This window comes from Myotis daubentonii, chromosome 2 (assembly GCF_963259705.1).
Source record: "Myotis daubentonii chromosome 2, mMyoDau2.1, whole genome shotgun sequence".
In the NCBI taxonomy this organism is placed as follows: Eukaryota; Metazoa; Chordata; class Mammalia; order Chiroptera; family Vespertilionidae; genus Myotis; species Myotis daubentonii.
In genome coordinates, this window is record NC_081841.1 from 139,192,200 (window position 1) to 139,211,841 (window position 19,642).

The 19,642-nt window shown below is 39.2% G+C and overlaps 1 protein-coding gene across 7 annotated transcripts in view; it reads left to right on the forward strand.

The window, feature by feature from the left end:
- Positions 1-19,642, forward strand: part of ELF1 (E74 like ETS transcription factor 1) — a 140,775-nt gene that overhangs the window by 23,269 nt on the left and 97,864 nt on the right. The window contains exon 2 of one of the 7 annotated variants that reach the window (XM_059684771.1): positions 2,055-2,301. The exons of 4 other annotated variants lie outside the window; for them this stretch is intronic. The gene's annotated coding sequence lies outside the window, so the exon portion shown is untranslated. Of the gene's footprint in view, positions 1-2,054; positions 2,302-10,532; positions 10,666-19,642 lie in introns of those variants that run through there. 2 more of the 7 variants (XM_059684766.1, XM_059684767.1) reach the window with 2 other exon arrangements.

The following is a 19,642-nucleotide window of genomic DNA, read 5'->3' on the forward strand; positions in this document are numbered from 1 at the left end:
CTCCCTTCTGGCCTGCATAGTTTCTGTTGAGAAATCAGCTGACAGTCGTATGGGTACTCCCTTGTAGGTAACTGACTGTCTTTCTCTTAATGCTTTTAAAATTCTCTCTTTGTCTTTTGCCCTTGGCATTTTAATGATGATGTGTCTTGGTGTGGTCCTCTTTGGATTCCTTTTGTTTTGGGTTCTCTGTGCATCCTGGACTTGTAAGTCTATTTCTATCACCAGGGAGGGGAAGTTTTCTGTCATTATTTCTTCAAATAGGTTTTCAATATCTTGCTCTCTCTCTTCTTCTGACACCCCTATAATTCGGATGTTGGTACGCTTGAAGTTGCCCCAGAGGCTCCTTACACTATCTTCATATTTTTGAATTCTTCTTTCTTTTTGCTTTTCCTGTTGGGTGTTTTTTGCTTCTTCGTATTTCAAATCTTTGACTTGATTCTTGCAATCCTCTAGTCTGCTGTTGGATATCTGTATATTATTCTTTATTTCAGTGTATGCTTAATTTCTAGTTGGTCCTTTTTCATATCCTCGAGGGTCTCACTAGATTTATTGAGGGTCTCACTAAATTTATCGGCAGTTTCTAGAAAATTCTTGAAAAACCTTATAACCGTGGTTTTGAACTCTATATCCAGTCATTTGCTTTCCTCCATTTCTGTCATTTGTGTCCTGTTTCTTTGTCTCTGCATTTTTTATGCTTCCCTGTGTTGGTAGAGTGGCTTTGTGTGATAGGTGTCCTATAGGTCCCAGTGGCTCAGCCTCCCCAATCACCTGAGGTGGACACTCTTGGTGCACCCCTTTGGGCTTTGTGCAGTCTTGTTGTAGTTAAGCCTTGATTGTTGTTGGTATCACTGGGAGGAATTGACCCTCCAGACCAATTGGCTGTGAGAATCATCTGTGTCTACAGTGGGAGAACTTCTGTGCTGGAGACACCTTTCTGGGGCAAGACTTGCTTCAATGGGGCTTTGGTGCTCACTGAGTCTGCCCCCTGAGTGTGTCCCTTATGGATCTGAGGAGTTGTAATCTGGATGGTCCCACTCTGACCACTGGGTACACTGGCTCTTGGATCTAAGGAGGTGCTAATTTAGCCTCTGCCTGAGGGCTCCCCAGCAGGAGCTATGGAGAGATCTGCAGATTCTTCTTGTTTGATGTTTGGAGGTGCCCAGATGAGGCCCAGCTGTCAAGCAATGCAAGCTGCTGTGGGGCCTCGCGCCTTCTTTTGGAAGTTTTGGGTCTTACTGACCCAGCTGCAGTTTTTTAGGTAATTTTAGATTGCAAAGGGCCAGGGCATTCATATGCAAAAGCCTCTGTGCACAGCTTGGGTCGGGCAGGGTCTCAGGGAATCAACAGGGCGGAGCAAACAGCTATGGCTGATCCTCAGCCCTGCCCTAAGAGGCCCCGCGTCTCAGTGTCCCAGTAGTCGCTGCAAGCATCTCTGAGAGAAAGCCGCCCTCGAGTTCCGACCGATGCCAGACAGCCCAGTTTCTCCTGAATGAGTCTGGGTCCCCAGAAGCTCGCCCAGAACTGGAGTTCAGAGCAGTCGGGAGCTTGAGACTCCCTCCCGATTGAAAAAGACAACTGCGTCCTCAGCTGCAAACCCTTTCCACGTGCGACGCCTCCTCAGCTGCCAGCCCTTTCCACATGTGCCTCCATACCGCTGCACTTTACTTCTGCACCTCTGAGTTTCCGTGTGCTTTTCTCTTTCCTTCTAGTTGTAAAATTTCCACTCAGCCAGCCTTCCTGTGGTTCTGGATGATGTCTGTTTTGTCTTCTAGTTGTATATTTGAAGTGGTTGTGCGAGGCAGCAATTTCAGGTGTTTACCTATGCCGCCATCTTGGTTTCTCTCTGCTCAAGCTTTATTCTGCCTGGAATGGTCTTCCTTAGATATGTCTACTCAATCAGAGGTCTCTACTCAAAAGTGAGCTGGTAAAAGTAAGTCCTGTCTAGCTGGTTTATCTAAAAGGTCATATCTCCTCTTTGCTTTTTTTATTTTTTCCTTCTTGGTCCCTATCACTAACATACTTTATTTTTGTCTTTTACTTATAATTAACACTAGTGGCCCGGTGCACCGATTCATGCACATTGAAAGAAAATTAATTAGAAGAACTGCAGGTAGCAGTAAACCAGATTCGGGGCCCAAAGTGCCCCAACAACAGCATAACCCATGGCCGAAGGTGGAATCGCATGACCCCGCAAGGAATCAGGCTCTCTCCTCTCTAGTTCCGTTGTGCATCATCCAAGAAGCACTGCTGTCAAGTCACTGCAGCTCGGCAGCTCCTGTGTTGAGCGTCTGCCCCTTGGTGGTCAGTGTGCATCATATGTACCGGCTGGTCAGCTGGTCACTTAGCCTTTTATATATGTAGATTATTATATATTTAGTTTATAACATTTGTCTCTCTCCCTTGCTATAATATAGGCACCAGTGTGGGTAGGGATCATTTATCAATGTGTCTGTTTTGTTCACTGCTGTGTTACAAGGGCCTAGAATAGTGCCTGGCATATAGTAGGTGCTTAGTAAATATTTAAATGAATGAGTACATAGGATTACCTCAAGTCATCCATTAACTTGACGCTGATCAAGTAAGTCACTTCTTTGTATATAGATCTCCTTTCCCTATAAGTGGGGCTGTTGAGGGAAGCCTTTATGCAGAAAACACATTTGACTTGAGACTATGAAGGATGGATCAATAGGCAGAGAGACGAGATAAGATAGGAAATGAGTGCTTTCCAAATCCAGGGAAGGCAAACAAATAGAAACGGAGCAATCCAGAAGGTTTCAGAAGGCTGGAGTGTGTGTGTGTGTGTGTGTGTGTGTGTGTGTGTGAGAGAGAGAGAGAGAGAGAGAGAGAGAGAGAGAGAGAGAGAGAGAGAGAGAGAGAGAGAGAGAGAAAGTGTCGACCCATGGGGAAGAGAGCAGAGAGTAGGGAGAGGTGAGGAGTGGGGAAAATAGGGCTGGAAAATGGTTAAATTGAGGTCAGATTGTGAACGCCTTAGAAATCATGATAAATACTCTAGCTTTTTATTTTGCTTCTAGCGAATCAGTTTATTTTTCAGCCATGAGTGATAATCACACCCCTCACAGAGTTGTCCTTAAGGAAAATTTCTCTGATAACAGAGTGAAAGGTGAATTGAAAGTAGGCAGTAGTAAGGAAAGGGACAGTTAGGATGTTGTGACATTATATTTCTATATGATGCTTTTACCTGAAAAGTAGCAAAGAGGAGTTTAAGATTTCCTCTTCATAACATTTAGAGATTATACAAGTGTCTTTTTGAGTGGCTGCTGCGTGAGGAGCACAAACTACATTAGGTACTAGGGCTACAGAGCAACAGAGCAGTGGTTCTTATAATCCTGGGCTCTTCCCACTATTTCTAGGAGTAGGCATGTATCTTCAAAAAAAGCTTCTCTAGATAATTCAGAGGTACATCATTGGTTACAATCCACTGAAGTAAAATATATGTTGCCTTTAAATATTGAATTTAAAATTCAATTGTAAGATAAAATATCGTGCCTATATGAAAAAATTTGAGATTGCAGTCAGCATATTATTTAGGAGCATCATAGAGAATATAATTGTACCATCAGTTAGGAAACTTATTCATTCATGTGAATCTCTGAGTTTCTGCTGTGTGTTGGGTCACATCACTAAGTGAGCAAAACCAGACAGAGCCATGGCCCCTTTTGCCTTTGGTATGTTCCTTAAAACACACAGACACTTATACAGGAGGACCTTCCTTATAGATAGGTCCTAATAACCTGTGCAGAAGCCAGAAGGAGGCGTTGGTTTAATAAAGCGAACAATAGATAATAGAGAATTAACTGTTTTACATTAAGCTCACATTTGGAAATGCTACACATTGCTCAGAACCTGGGATTACACTTTGAGAAGTATTAATGTCAACAAAATTAGTTTTGTCCCACTGAAAGATTTATAACAATAAATCTCAGTCTTTTAAATTTTATTTTTAGATAGTGGAGAATATAAATTGAATCATTTTAATGGTTTGATCTTTTCTTCTTTCTTCTCTGGTAATGCTAGCATGTTAGCTCCTGACCTAGGAGTCAGATTCAAACTCAGCATTTTTTAAGCCCGTTTTCAAGCCCATTTCTAAATAGGAAAATTAGACTGTTCTATATTTTTACATACTAAGTTTCCAAATTTGAGTTAAAGGATAAGTAGTAACAATAAAAGGGAAGAAGTGAGTCCTTGCTGACACAATAAATTCTTTTTATGAATTTTGTTTTAAAGAAAGAGTGTCTTAACTTTAGTTGGCATTTAATAAATTGAATCAACCTAACCTTTCTCAGCTAATTCAAATATAGATTTTGAAAATTCCTTCAGGAACCATGACAGCTTTGTATTAAGGTATATACTGATTTGATATATATCAAATTTTAAAAATAAACATACCCACACTATGTACAGTATATTTTTATCACAAGTCTAAGTTGCAACATTTTATTTACATGATAGTTGAGAGATTTAAAGTTTGTCATCCTGAAGTATTTGATATACTGGTTGCTTCTACTATGAAGCATAATAATAATAATGTTTATGAAGTGCTTACTAAGTGCCCAATACTATATTAAGCACTTTATACACATGAGCTGGTTTATTTTTTTAAAGTTAGGTTTATTGAAATATATTTCATATATAGTAGGATTTGCCCTGTTTAGGTGTACAGTTCTGTGACCTGTAGAACTGACAACTGACAATTCTAACAGGAGTCCCCAATTTGGAGTGCAGTGAAAAAAGGAAAGTTTATTCAGTGCAAAACAGTTCAGTTGTAATGCAGCACAGGCTGTGAAACCAGCAAGGCTGGCCCTGGGGCCAGGCCTCTCTCTAGTGAGACAGCTCTGCTGTGCTTCTCATGGTCTGGTCTGTTCTGCTCCAGTTAGACAGCTTTGGTGTTTCAGCTCAGCCAGGAGAAACCCAGTCTTGAGACTTTGGTGGAAAGGAAAAGTCCACTCTCAGAGCCAGGGTGGGGTGCTGCCTTATATAGACAGAAGTCCCTGCTCCTGGTCTCTGATTGGTCTGTCCTCATGCAGACGAGGACTCCAAATCCTTATAGTTTGATTGGTCCCAAAGGCACTTTCCTCATTGGTCAGAATGGAAAGTTGGTCTGATTAGTTGGTGAAGATGTTGATGGGGGGTGGGGGGGGGGCGTGTATATAGCTGCAGCTCTAATTGGATGGAAAGCCTCAGTCCTGTAGGTTGAAATAGGATTTCGGAAACTCCTTTATAAGAGCTGGCTCAGATGGCAGAGTCAGTGCAGGCAGGCAGTTCTGTGCAGAGGCAGGTAGTTCCATGCAGGCTTTTCCCTGAAGTGCAGTTTGTGTGATAGGCCCCTGTGTAGAAATGGCTATTAGGCTCTCTTTTTTAATATATTTGAGTCCAGTTAGCCATTAAGAGCCCTTAGTGTAGGTATCTACTTTCTCAAGGTTCACATAACAATACCACATCACCATAAAAAATATTTCTATTGCCTCTAACAGTTTGTTCCTTTGTTCTCCTTAGTAGGCAATTACCTCCCCTCACTCCCAACCTGTGCCAACTAATAATGTGACTTCTGTCTTTTTAGTTTGGCCTTTTCAGAATGTTATATAAATGGAATCATACGGTATATATTTTGAGTCAGGTTTATTTCACTCAACCTGATGCGCTTAGATTCATATATGCTGTAGTGTTTTTCAGCAGTTCAGTAAGTTCATACCTTTTTATTGTTGATACTATTCTGTTGTATGGTTATACAACAATGTGCTTAGCCCTTCACAAGTTGATGGACATTTGGGTTTTCGGTATTTGGTGGTTATTAATTAAACTGCTATAAATATTTGCGTAGAATTTTTTTTTTAAATAGACATATGTCTTCATTTCTCTAGAGTAAATATTTCAGAATGGGACTGCTGGATTGTATAATATGTATATGTTTAACTTTATAAGAAACTGATAAAGAATTTTCTAAATACGCTATACCACTTGGCATTTCCACAAATAATGTATGAGGATTGTTTTTGCTCCATATCCTCACTAAGCACTTTTTTTGGGGAAAGTTATTTCAATGTTGTATAGTGCTGTTCTGACTTTAAATTGCATTTCCTTATTGAGTAATGTTAAGATCTTTTCTTGCTCAGTATTTGCTATCTGTATCTCTCCTTTGATGAAGTATTTGTTCAGATGGTCTGACCGTTTTAAAAACTGGTTTGTTTTCTTATTTGTGAGTTATTTATATTCCAAACCAGAGGCCCGGTGTACGAGATTCATGCACTGTGGCAGGGGGTGGGGGGGTCCCTCAGCCCGGCCTGCACCCTTTTGCCGTCCAGAACCCCTCAGGGGATGTCCGCCTGCCGGCTTAGGCCAGATCCCCTTGCTGTCTGGGGCTCTCGCAGTCCAGGACCCCTTCCCCCTTACTGCTTGCAAGCCGTGAGCCTGGCTTCTGGCTGAGCTGTGCTCCCCCTGGTGGTCAGTGTGTGTTATAGTGACTGGTCATTTCACATATTATGCTTTTATTATATAGGACTAGGGGCCCGGTGGACGAAATTCGTGCACTGGGTGTGTGTGTGTGTGTGGGGAGTGTCCCTCAGCCCAGCCTGCCCCCTCTCACATACTGGGAGCCCTCAGGCGTTGACTCCCATCACCCTCCAATCGCAGGATCGGCCCCTTGCCCAGGCCTGACACCTCTGACAGGGGACCCTCATTTCCCCCCATCACTGGTTCTGCCCCCAGCCCAGGCCTGATGTCTCTGGCCCAGGCGTCAGGCCTGGGCAGGGGACCCCCAGACCCCTCCCATTGCTGGCTCTGCCCCTTGCCCAGGCCTGATGCCTCGGCCAGAGGCGTAGACCCCCATCACCCTCCGATCGCCTGATCGGCCCCTTGCCCATGGCCTGACGCCTCCGCCAGAGGTGTCAGGCTTGGACAGGGGACCCCCATCTCCCCCCAATCACTGGCTCTGGCCCCCGCCCAGGCCTGAGGCCTCTGGCCCAGGAATCATGCCTGGGCAGGGGACCCCCATCTCCCTCTGATCGCTTGCTCCACCCCCCGCCCAAGCCTGATGCCTCTGACCCAGGCTTCAGGCCTGGGCAAGGGGACCATCATATCCCCCCAATCCCCGGCTCCGCCCCCCACCCAGGCCTGATGCCTCGGCCAGAGGAGTTGATCCTCATCACCCTCCGATCACCAATCACCGGATCGGCCCCTTGACCAGGCCTGAGGCCTCCGGCAGAGGTGTCAGGCCTGGGCAGGGGACCCCCAGCTCCCCGCGATTGCAGGCTCCGCCCCTGCCCACGCCTAATGTCTCTGGCCTAGGCGTCCGCCCCGGGCAGCGGGGACCCGCAGTGGCAGCAGCGCCGCGATCTCCCGCTGTGCCCCTGCCCAGGCCTAACGCCTCTGGCCAAAGCATTAGGCCTGGGCAGGGAACCCCCAGCTCCCCGCGGTAGCAGGCTCCGCCCCTGCCCAGGCCTAATGTCTCTGGCCTAGGCATCCGGCCCGGGCAGCGGGGACCTGCAGCTGCAGCGGCCCCGCGATCGCGGGCTCCGCTTTAGGCCCAGGCAAGGGACCCCTAGCTCCTGGGACTGCCAGCTTCGACCATGCCCAGCTCCCATCACTGGCTCCACCCCTACTTCCTGCTATCACTGGCCAGGGCGGAAAAGGCACCTGATTCTCCAATCATGGCTGGGGGGCCTTTGCCCTGCCCCCCAGCTCTTAGCTCCCCGCTGGGTTTCCGATCACTGTCAGTGGCAGGGGGCTTCTTCCTGCTTTCCCTTTCGCCTCCCTGCATTGTGCCTACATATGCAAATTAACCGCCATCTTGTTGGCAGTTAACTGCCAATCTTAGTTGGCAGTTAATTTGCATATAGCCCTGATTAGCCAATGAAAAGGGTATCGCCGTACGCCAATTACCATTTTTCTCTTTTATTAGTGTAGATAGTAGTACATGGACTGATTTTAATTCTCCCAATAATTCTTTGAGGTGGGTACTAAATAAGTGAAGGCACATCGTTGTTAAGTAATCCCCAGGATTATTACACAACTAATAGGTGGCAGAGCTGGGATTTGAACCCAAGTAGACTGGCTCTAGAACCTGTGCTGCTTTGCCATTTTTTGTTTATTTGTTTTTGTGTTGTTTTTTTCCCTGCGGGGATTGATTTGTTGGGGTTCTGAATAGAACCAGGATCTAGTTTCTGTGGGTGATAAAATAATGCTAATAGGGATGTTCCTGGTTAAAGGGGCAATATATTTTAATAGCAACTCTGGAATAATCTCCTTAGGAACAGCTAAAATACTTATTTCTGTTGAAGAGGAGTAATTATTTTAACTTTCTGTCTTTAACTTCACTTATATACTAGTATATGTGTGGCCAAAAATACTTCTTTTAAATTACTGTCCAAATATCTGCCATTGTCAAGTAATGTGTTTTATGTAAATGGATTTTCTCAGTAGCAGAAGCTTATCCTTTTATGTATCTATATTTCATAAAAAATTTCACACACTTGATGTTATTCACTTTGTCTTTTAAAAACCTTTATCATAATTTATGCTGACTTTGAGGCCTTTATCATAATTTATGCTGACTTTGAGGCACTTCACTGTATGGTGATATACTTAAGGAGAATGTAGAATATATTGACCTTACAGCAGTGATGGCGAACCTTTTGAGCTCGGTGTGTCAACATTTTGAAAAACCCTAACTTAACTCTGGTGCCGTGTCACATATATTTTGATATTTGCAACCATAGTAAAACAAAGACTTATATTTTTGATATTTATTTTATATATTTAAATGCCATTTAACAAAGAAATATCAACCAAAAAAATGAGTTCGTGTGTCACCCCTGACACGTGTGTCATAGGTTCGCCATCACTGCCTTACAGGCTAGCTTCAGATCCCAGTACTTTTTACATTATATTTATTTATAGTTTTATAGGTTTTTAAAATTTTATTCTCTCATTATCATCTTTGCCACTTGTTTTGACATCATCTATTCTCTATTCCCTCTTCACTCCTTATCATTTCTAATTAGCTAAAAGATAATCAAATTACTAGGTTTATATGGATTTTGTGTAAATTAAGTTTCAGCTCTGGGAAATGACTTGGGTTTTACAGTGAACATTTCCTGTGACTACTCAGAGGACCTTTTTCTTGGTGTTTGGATACTGAATAGTCATTCTGGATAAATGAGCTAAAATTAAACTAAATATGACATTTGACAATAGAAAAAATGATTTTTTTCTTCCTAGCATAATTTTATTATTAAGTTATTTAACTATGGGGATTATTTTAATAAAAGATAAGCAAATCAAGCAGTGTTCAGAATGGAATAAATAGGTACTTAATAGTCAGCAAGATGTTCATTGTCATGTTTCCTAGCAGTTTGTAAAGTTCCTGTCTAAGTCAGTGACAGCTCTCAGCTGTGCCTCTAGTAAAGCAGAATAATCACTTCCAACTAATTAACTAAAGGGGAGAGCACCTTGCCAAATCCCATTTACTTTTTGTGAAACATTAGGATGAAGGCTAGCTAGTGACTTGGACTTTGTCATTTAAAGCACTTTTCGAAAGCATTAGCTTTCAAGCCATTTTGATCAATTTAAGTTCTTAGAATAAATTAATAAATGTTCACCCAGGGCACAGGGTAAGTAATTATAGTAATGTTTCAGCTTGTGCACCTTGTCAGCTGCATGGTGGCTTGGAGAGCAAAACTTCACTAGCCACATTTTTTGCTGATACCCTCAAGCTAGACATGTGTGGTACAGCAGGGTGCTTGGCACATGGTACACTTTTGTTTGTGGAGAATTTTGTTTGAAAGGTAAAGAAAACTTTGGCTATCTCTTGGAAGCAGTAGAGTTTTGAACTATGATTGCATTGATAATTTATTTAAAATAGGGTTTTATCAAGTTTGCAGTTTAAAATCATTTTGTTATATTGAACTTCAATTCCTTTCTAACCCTGCACTTGTTATTTATTTATTTATTTTTGTATAAACCAGATTAAATTCCACTTATTTTTCCACTGAACTTTGAATTTTCTAGTGGATATTATCTGTTTAGTGAACTTATAAAGCTACATCTGATATTGCAGTTTGCTAGCTTTTTCAGATTACATAGTAATACACCCCTTTTATATAAGGGTTAATGAGTAGCCAGGTTAGACTCAGCAGTTCATTGTTACATTAAAAGCCAGAAAGTTTGCTATCTTCCTTTCATTTCTTCCCATGCCTTTTTTTTTCGTTCATTTTTTTACTTGATATATTAAAATTACTTTTAAAATTGAGATTTTCTTTTTTAAAATAACATGATTTTTTTAACTTTGCCTCCTTGTAGATTCTGGTTGTATTTTATTGTAAATTTTAAATTATGGTGATTAGCATTAGCTGAGTAATGGTTTAATCAAGGTAGATCTTGCTCCTTTGCTCTATCTTGCTCCTTTTTTTATACCTCTCCCCCGTTTTTACCTTTAGATTTGCATGTTTGACCTAGCAGAATAATTGGGTCCACAGCAACATGGGCGTGCCTCTCTTAGAAACACTTAGTTTCATGTATGACTCATAAGCTGAAGCACAGACACCACTTCCCCAATCTACAGGAGCCATTTTAACAGCATAAAACTTGCCGGATTGCTTTTTATTTTCAAGCCTAAAGGACAGTATCTAAAGATAATGAGAATATTTGAAGGTAACGTTATGTTTTTGGGTGTTTGCTTCTGGCTGTTTCCTGAGCTGGTAAACCGAGGGTGGTTCTTACCTGTCGAAGAACATGACTGAGTGTGTTCTTTAACTCTGAAAAAATGTAGTCAGTCAGTCACATGCCTGATTACACTTAACTACTAGGGGGAAACAAGCATTCAAATTCTGGAAAGTTATAGAGCGTTTTTGGTAAAGCTTTCTTTATATTTTGTGTGATTTCCCCCCCCTCCTGTATGACTTGAGAATAAAGGAGATTTTTCTTTTCTTTTTTTTCTTTTTTTCTTTTTTTTAGCTCACAAAGCATACTAGGTCAGATTTTAACTTTTAAAAATTTAATTGTATTTTGAGGATAGCAAGAAGTTACAATTCAAGAAACTGTACTTATGTGTGATATGGGTGTTAAGAAAAAAAAAATTAAGAACAATGGTTTTGTTTTGGCATTTAGTTAAGGGGAACTTTTGGGACAACTGTTGTAGATGTTGCTCCTTGACTGTTCTATCCTTTTCTTCTTCTTAAGTTAATGAAATGATACTAAAACATTTACTTTTGAAAACAAAATTGAAGTTTAAGTAATTTGAATGGCCATTTAGTTAACAAGTAAAAGTGACTCAAATAAAAAGGAACAAAGACTAGAATGATTCATTTACTATTAGAAAAAAAATAATAAAGTTTTAAGATTCATACTAGAAACTTGTTCGGAGTAACAGCCTTAAAAGCCTAACTAGCTTCTATGAAAACATAGTATTTCAATTTGTTTAAAAAGTATTGGTCTTCCTTCTGTTCTTAACATTTGCTTGGTTTGTATTTTAATAAGAAAGAAAAAAAGAGAGAGAAAGAACTCATGGACAGGGACAACAGTGCTTGGGGAGGAGAGGAAGGGAGTGGGTGGAGGTGGACGGTATGGGGGACAAATGGTGATAAAAAAGATAAAATATAAATACTTCTCAATGGAAAAAATATAAATATGAAAATACACAAAATTAATATCTTTCATAAAAGAAAAGATTGTCAAGTCTTTTCCTGAAGTATTTATCATTATTGAAATTTATGAGATTTTGGCAAGTGTACATTCTGGTATGTCTTGAAGTTCTAGGTACTCTGAGAAGCTGGATATAGTAGTATTTTAGTTACTAAAGTTATTTGTGAAACTAAAATTTGAAAGTAAAGTTAGAATATGCAATGATTATGAATAAAGTTCTTGGAAATAAAACTTGCCAAGTTTATTATGTTCGACTGTGATTATGTTTAGCTAGCTCTTTGGAAGTTTGCTGTTATGAACTTTCTAAGTGCTTGAAGGCCTGTCAGATGAAAGGGAAGATAGACTGGCAGTCAATTATTACTTCTTAATCTTTAAAAGGATTGTTGATATTAACAGATCAATAAGGCACTGCAGACATTTTATTCTTAGCCATTTGCTGTCATCTTTGTTTGCATATTAGCCAAGGCTATATTTACTTCTTGTCTGATTTGTGTGAAAAATCTAATGAAACTTTTTTGCCTTAAGAAATTTTTTTTTCATTTTTAAAAGCCAGTGACCCATAAGAGAAAAATCAAGGGGCACACAAATAAGCAAATATTTAAGATTTTATGTATTAAAGAGAAGTAGAAGAATTTAGTTTCTTAAAATTAAGATGCTGGTGCAACTTAGACAAGATAGATACTGTTCATTTATTTCAGTTTCTTATTATGTAAAGAAGGCTGAGATGCGGCCTCAAGGAGAAGGGAGGAAAAAGAAAGTATGGACGCAAGGACCCACCATTAAAACTTATTAGATAGTCCCCTACCCACTATTTCCTTTCATAAGGTTGAATATAAGTTTAAACTGAGTCATCAGAATTAAACTTAGAATTACCGATTTACACAACTTTAGCACTAAAAAAGGCTGAAGATCGTCCAACTGCGTCACTTTTATAACTGAAGAAACAGGCCCAAAGAGGTCCTGTGACTTGCTCAAGGTTGTGCTGTGCTAACCCAGAGCTGCTCACGCTAGTCCACTCCAACAAGTGATGCTTTGTTTGAAATGGTCTGTAGTTCCTTAAGACTAAATAAAGCCTTAATTAAATTGCTTGGTGATAAGCAATTTCTCTGTCTTTTTCAACCTTTGACAAGCACATATGAATAGGCAAAATGTTATTTTGCTGCATTAAACCATTGGCTACTCAGGCAGGTCCTGCTAAATTTAAGGATGGCAAATTTTAAAAGGCATGTTACCCTCAGCTCAGCTTAATCTCTGTCTGGTGTCTGCACATTATACCCATTCAAAGTAAAAACACCTACCTGGTATTAAATATTTTAAAGTGGGAATTTTCAACCTTTGGTGTAACAATCAGCTGGCTTCAACTCAAGACATCTGATTCATTAGGCCTAGAATTTGGCTTATCAATCTGCATTTTTAATAAGTGCCATAGATGATTGTTATACAGGTCACACTTTCAGAAAAAGAGTTTACAGGTTTAGGAAGAACGATTAATCCGTTATTTAGCATTGTAATATTTGAAGTTTTAAGCAATAATGCAGGAGTGGGAAAAGTTGGTTTATAGTTTTGAATTTGCATAAGAGTTTATTCTTGTGTTATATATTTTTCCATACGAACAACTGAAGACTTACTTTTGCCCACCCCTATATTTTGAAGCCCACAGCCCCTAGTAAGTAAGAAAAGTGACTGCAGTAGTTGATCATCCCATATCAGGACTTATTTAACCTCCTTTCCCTACCTGTTATCTCTTTCTCTATTCCATTTTATGCTGGCTGTGTCTTTCAATTTTGTGGCTTTCCTTCTTTCCTCTTCTGTAATTCTGCCTTTGCCCTCCTGCTCCCCAACTGGCTGCCATATTGACCACAATATAGAATGAAACTAGTTATTTTTATTTTCCAGTGTAATTGACCTGCTCTCCATCTTAGTGAACCATCACTCTGCCAATGTTAGTTTGTTGTTTTTTAATTCTATTTGGTGTTGTATGGTGTCTCTCTCTGTTCCCTTATCTGTGGGGTTCTAGGGGAAAAAAAATTCCCTTCCTGATTTATGATAGCATTTACAGTCTTTGAAAACCTTCTCTCCAGGGAAATACACTATTATTATTTGTAATTGTTTGAGTCAGGGAGGGAGTAATATTTTCCCCCATGTGATACTTGGATAACATTATTTAGGTTTCTCTGGACATTTAACTATATCACAGATTGCATATTTGTAGATTGGCCTTACATTACATCCCATCTAATGGTACATAGGTATTCACAGACTCCTGTAGGAGTGGGAAGAAAAGTCCCATCAGTTGAATGGTCTGAAATAATTTTTTTTCATCAATTATATTTCCACCAGCAAATTGTATTTTGCTCTTTTGCTTGGAAGTTAAATTAGTAATACCACTGAGACAACTCAAATAATTAGAGCAGTTTTGGGCTATTGGTGCAATCTTTTTCTCCCATTAGTATGGGAAATCTAAGGAGAAAAATATTTTGTGTCATCTCTACCTTTGTGTCTTGTTCAGTAGTCTGTGTAGTAAAAATGACTGTTGAGCTATACTACAAATGTCTAGAGATCCCACTCTTTTTGCTTTGTTGTCAGAGAGGAAGAAACTAACTGTACAGCTGAGCTTTGGTTGTGCAAATTTTTGTGTAGAACCATTTTGATTTCCTTTCTTCCAGTTATAAATATCTGAATTAAAGCCATCCTCATAATCAGAAAACTGTCCCTAAACTTTCCTTTTCACTTTCATTCTCTTCCCCTTATAGGAATTCAGAGTCCCTTTCATTTAATTGCTGAGCAGTATGGTATTATCTCTTTCTTAACTCTTTATTTTGTAGCCTGAATTTAATTGCTAGCATTAAAAAAAGGAGCTATAAACAATATAAATGCTTCTTGGAGTTTGTATGAAGGTTGATTTAATAATTTTTATATTAAAATTTTTGCCTGGCTGAGTGTCGTCCTATGAACCAGGAGGTCACAGTTCAATTCCTAGGCAGGGCATATGCCAGGCTTTTGGGCTCAACCCCCAGTGTGGGAAGTGCAGGAGGCAGCTGATGATGACTCTCTCATCATTGATGTTTCTCTCACTTTCTCCCCCTCTCCCTTCCTCCCTGAATCAATAAAATATAAATGTAAATATCCTATATAATAAAAGCCTAATATGCTAAGTGTCTGACTGTTCGACCGTTTGACCAGTTGCTATGACATGCACTGACCACCAGGGGGCAGATGCTTTGACCGGTAGGTTAGCTAGCTGCTGGAGTCCGGCTGATTGGGACTGAGCGAGATGGGCTAGACATGCCCTGGAGCCCTCCCATGGTCCCTCCCGGTCGTGCACTGATGGAATCCCTTGGCCTGGCCTGCGCCCTCTTGCAATCTGGGACCCCTCGGGGGATGTCAGAGAGCCAGTTTCAGCCTGATCCCCTCAGGCCAGGCTGTGGGACCCCGCTGGTGCACGAATCTGTGCAGTGGGCCTCTAGTATATTTATGAACGTTGTTTAAAATCTAATAGAAGAGCCTATAAGGGAAAGTGGCTTTTCTCCTCTACCCCTTCCTATTTTCAGTCTTGCTGCCTAGAGGCAGCCACTTCTTAGATAAGTTCTTTTATTTTATAAAATTTGTGTTTTCTTGGATCTATCCTTGCCTTGTCTTCTACTCTATATATTAGAAGTTCTTCAAGGTAGCAGGAACGAGAATGACCTTAGATGATGTAAAGCCATGTAAAGTTCATTATCTATGTGATGGATGCTCTGTCATATAGTGGTCATTGTGGTTGTGCAAAGTTGTATGGTACAATATAAAAAATGTAAATGAAAGAAATTTGGTTATTTTCTGTGTTTTAGAAAATAGTCCTATAACAGTGAAACTAAAAAAATTTGTAGTAAAACTATAAAAATGAGGTGTTGGCTTAATTGTTAGTTTATATGCATCTTATTTTTATATCAAAATATTAAATGGATGCTTAGTATTATAATGGGACAATTCATTATAGTTTTACCCCTTTGAACTTTGTTAGTGGAATCACACCATATATATTCTGTAGTAACTTGTTTCTTTCGTTCAATTCTGTGGGACTTATTTTAATTTAAATTGCAGTGCTGTGTTCCATTGTCTGCCTATACCAGAGTGTATTCATTGTCTCTTGTTGATGACATTAGATTGTTTCCAGTTTGGGAACATTCTTGCACTTGGTTGCTGTAACTTATGTGCAAGAGTTCTCTAGGGCAGTGTCATCACATTGAAGTATGTGAAGAGTTTACAAAGAGTATGGAGAAAATAGGTAGTTCATGATGATTCAGAGTTTTTCCATTATCTTTCCTAGGAACAAAATGCCTACTATTGATGACTTTTTACCCATTCAGCATTTTACTGTGTTCTAGTACCCTGGGGAGAGGAGTAAAACCCTTCAGAACCCTAAATAGATGAGTAGTTGATACATTTCATATTAAGTTGCATATATATATATATATACATATATATACACACACACACATATATATATATCTCCCACGTTCAAAGGCTGTTAAATCGCGTTGTTTACACATATCTTCAGAAGAAAATTACTTCTACTGTCGAGGTAAACAACCTGCTTCCCTATTTATAATGGTCTGGCCCTCTAGAAACTTCAGCACAAAATTATAGCTAATTTGCCTACAAACGTCAGGTAGTCATAATAATCTGGCCACTCAGTGTATTTGACTACTAAACAGTTGAGTGTCTGTCATTTCTTAACTATGATTCAATTATTTCAAACATAATTTGAATAAAAAATTTTAAAAATAAAATAGATACATATAGTCCAAATAATGTACATAAAATAATAGTCTTGTTGATACATATATAGTAAAGGTGGACAGACAGGGGCAACATCATTTTTAGAATATAGGAGGGATAAAATGAGATTGTAGAGGGATACATAGGAGGCTTTAACTATATATTACTTTTTTTCCCCTTAAGAATCTGAGACAAAATATGGTAAAATATTAATGTAAAGCTGGGTGATGGGTATGAGAATGTATTCTCTTTCTCTTCAGTTGAAGTATTTCATAATAAATTTTGCTTAGAAATAAAATAATTGTTGTTTCACATAATAAATAACTGAGAAATGTTTAATTTGATGAAATTGATTTGAAAAATGGTAAATAAACTCTGTATCAGTAAAAAATGTTAACTGCCTATTTCAGTGAATGTGATTAATTAGATTCAGAACTAAGTTACGTAAAATCATGTGTCTGTCCCATATAACTAACAGGATGGCTCTTAGGCATCCTTCTGATGGATAACGTCCAGTTGAGATCCATTAACAAGTTGGAGCTATAGTTTGCTAGAAATAATTTAGTCTTTAGAATCATCCCACATTCAAATATTTAAAAACACATTTTAGAACAAAAAATTTATGAAACAATATATTGTCACTGATAAACTTTAAGTAGCTAATTTCCCAAATTAGACTTTTGCATCTAACCGAATTTATTGACATAATCAGTGTTTCATCTTGTTTTCCTTAAGATTCTTACTATAACCAAAGCAATTTCTTCCTGAATTAAAAAAAAAAATTGTTTCTAAATATGTTATTGGTTAACAGTATAAAATAACTTTTTGTGCTAAAAACATTATAGTGAGAGCAAAGTGAGAAGCATTTTTAAAATCATAGCTTAACATTTCTGATTCCAACTGAAAGTTTATTTTTTCTTTCAAATTCTTTATTGTTTAAATATTACATATAGAATTACATATGTCTCCTTTCCCCCCCATTGACCTCTCCCTGGTCATGCCCACTCCCCAGTACATGCCCTCACTCCCCTAGTGTCTGTATCCATTGGTTATGCTTATATGCATGCACACAAGTCCTTTGGTTGCTCTCTTACCCCTCCCCCCGCACCCCCCACACATACACACCCTCCCCTACCTCCCCTCTGAAGTTTGATGGTCTGTTCAATGCTTCTCTATCTCTGGATCTATTTTGTTTTCAGTTTATATTGTTCATTATATTCCACAAATGAGTGAGATCATGTGATATTTATCTTTCTCTAACTGGCTTATTTCACTTAGCATAATGCTCTCCATGTCCAACCATGTGGTTGCGAATGGTAAGAGTTCTTTCTTTTTTACAGCAGCATAGTATTCCATTGTGTAGATGTACCACAGTTTTTTAATCCATTCATCTGCTGATGGGTACTTAGGCTGTTTCCAAATCTTAGCTATTGTAAATTGTGCTGCTATGAACATAGGGGTGCATATGTCCTTTCTGATTGGTGTTTCTGATTTCTTGGATATATTCCTAGAAGTGGGATTACTGGGTCAAATGGGCATTCCATTTTTAATTTTTTGAGGAAATTGCCTACTGTCTTCCACAGTGGCTGCACCAGTTTGCATTCCCACAAGCAGTGCAAGAGGATTTCTTTTTCTCCACATCCTTGGCAGCACTTGTCGTTTGTTGATGATAGCCATTCTGACAGGTGTGACGATGGTACCTGATTGTTGTTTTGATTTGCATCTCTCGGATGATTAGTGACTTTGAGCATGTTTTCATATGTCTCTTGGCCTTCCGTATTTTCTCTTCCAAAAGTGTCTGTTTAGGTCCTTTGCTCATTTTGTGATTGGATTGTTTATCTTCCTTTTGTTAAGTTGTATGAGCTCCCTGTAAATTTTGGAGATTGGGCCCTTATGGGATATAACATTGGCAAATATGTTCTCCCATGCCTTCCTGAACTTTTAAGGGTTTAAAAATTTTTTTTGTTATAAATTTGATGTGGAATCTTTTTTAAAATATATTTTTATTGCTATTAGAGAGGAAGGAAGGGGGAAAGAGAGAAACATCAATAATGTGAGGGAATCATTGATTGGCTGTCTCCTGCATACCCCACACTGGGCATGGAACCTGCAACACATCATAGTAATACTATGTGCCCTGACCAGGAATCAAACCATGACCTCTTGGCTCATAGGTCGATGCTCAACCACTGAACCATGCCATTTGAGCTTGATGTGGAATCTTTATGTAAGGTTTCCAAAATTTAATAATGTAATTGTGAAAATTGTTATAAGAAGTGAAATCATGGATCTTAATCCAGATTTTTGCATTCATAATCATTTCTTGTCTCTCTTTTTTGAAATACTTCCCGCAATGTATGTATAACTAGTGGTAGAGATAAAGAAGTACAAATGAAAGTAGAAGTCATAGGATTTTATAGTTGAATTCTTTTTTTAAAAAATATATTTTATTGATCTTTTACACAGAGGAAGGGAGAGGGATATAGAGTTAGAAACATCGATGAGAGAGAAACATCGATTAGCTGCCTCCTGCACACCCCCCACTGGGGATGTGCCCGCAACCAAGGTACATGCCCTTGACTGGAATCGAACCTGGGACCCTTCAGTCCTCAGGCCGACGCTCTATCCACTGAGCCAAACCGGTCAGGGCTATAATTGAATTCTTATAAGTCAGTATAGTCTGGGGGTTTCCTATATTTCTTATCATATTTTTATTGATTCATCTAGCAATTTTTTATTGTCTGCTAGACATTATTATTGTAGCTGAAGAATATAGCAATAAACAAAATATAGAAAATACTCATAAATTACATATATGTACTGTAATAATTCATTTCTATTTTTAAATATAGCTAATGTACATAAATATTGGGAAAAATGACAGATAGTGGTCTTCAAAGTGCTCTATGTGATCGACTGAGATGAGGAAAGCATAATAGAATTTATTTTTAATAGCTTTATTTTACCAAGGAAAAAAATGTAACCCAGAGAATTTTCAATATTCTATTCTTCTGAGAGAGGATCCCTTAAAGGGTATTCTATATAATAAAAGCCTAATATGCTAAGTGTCCAGTCGTCTGTTCACCCAATCAAAGCATAATATGCTAATGATATGTTAAGGCTGCTCAACCACTCACTGTGATGTACACTGACCACTAGGGGGCAGATGCTCCGACCGGTAGGTTAGCTTGCTGCTGGGGTCCGGCTGATTGGGACTGAGCGAGAC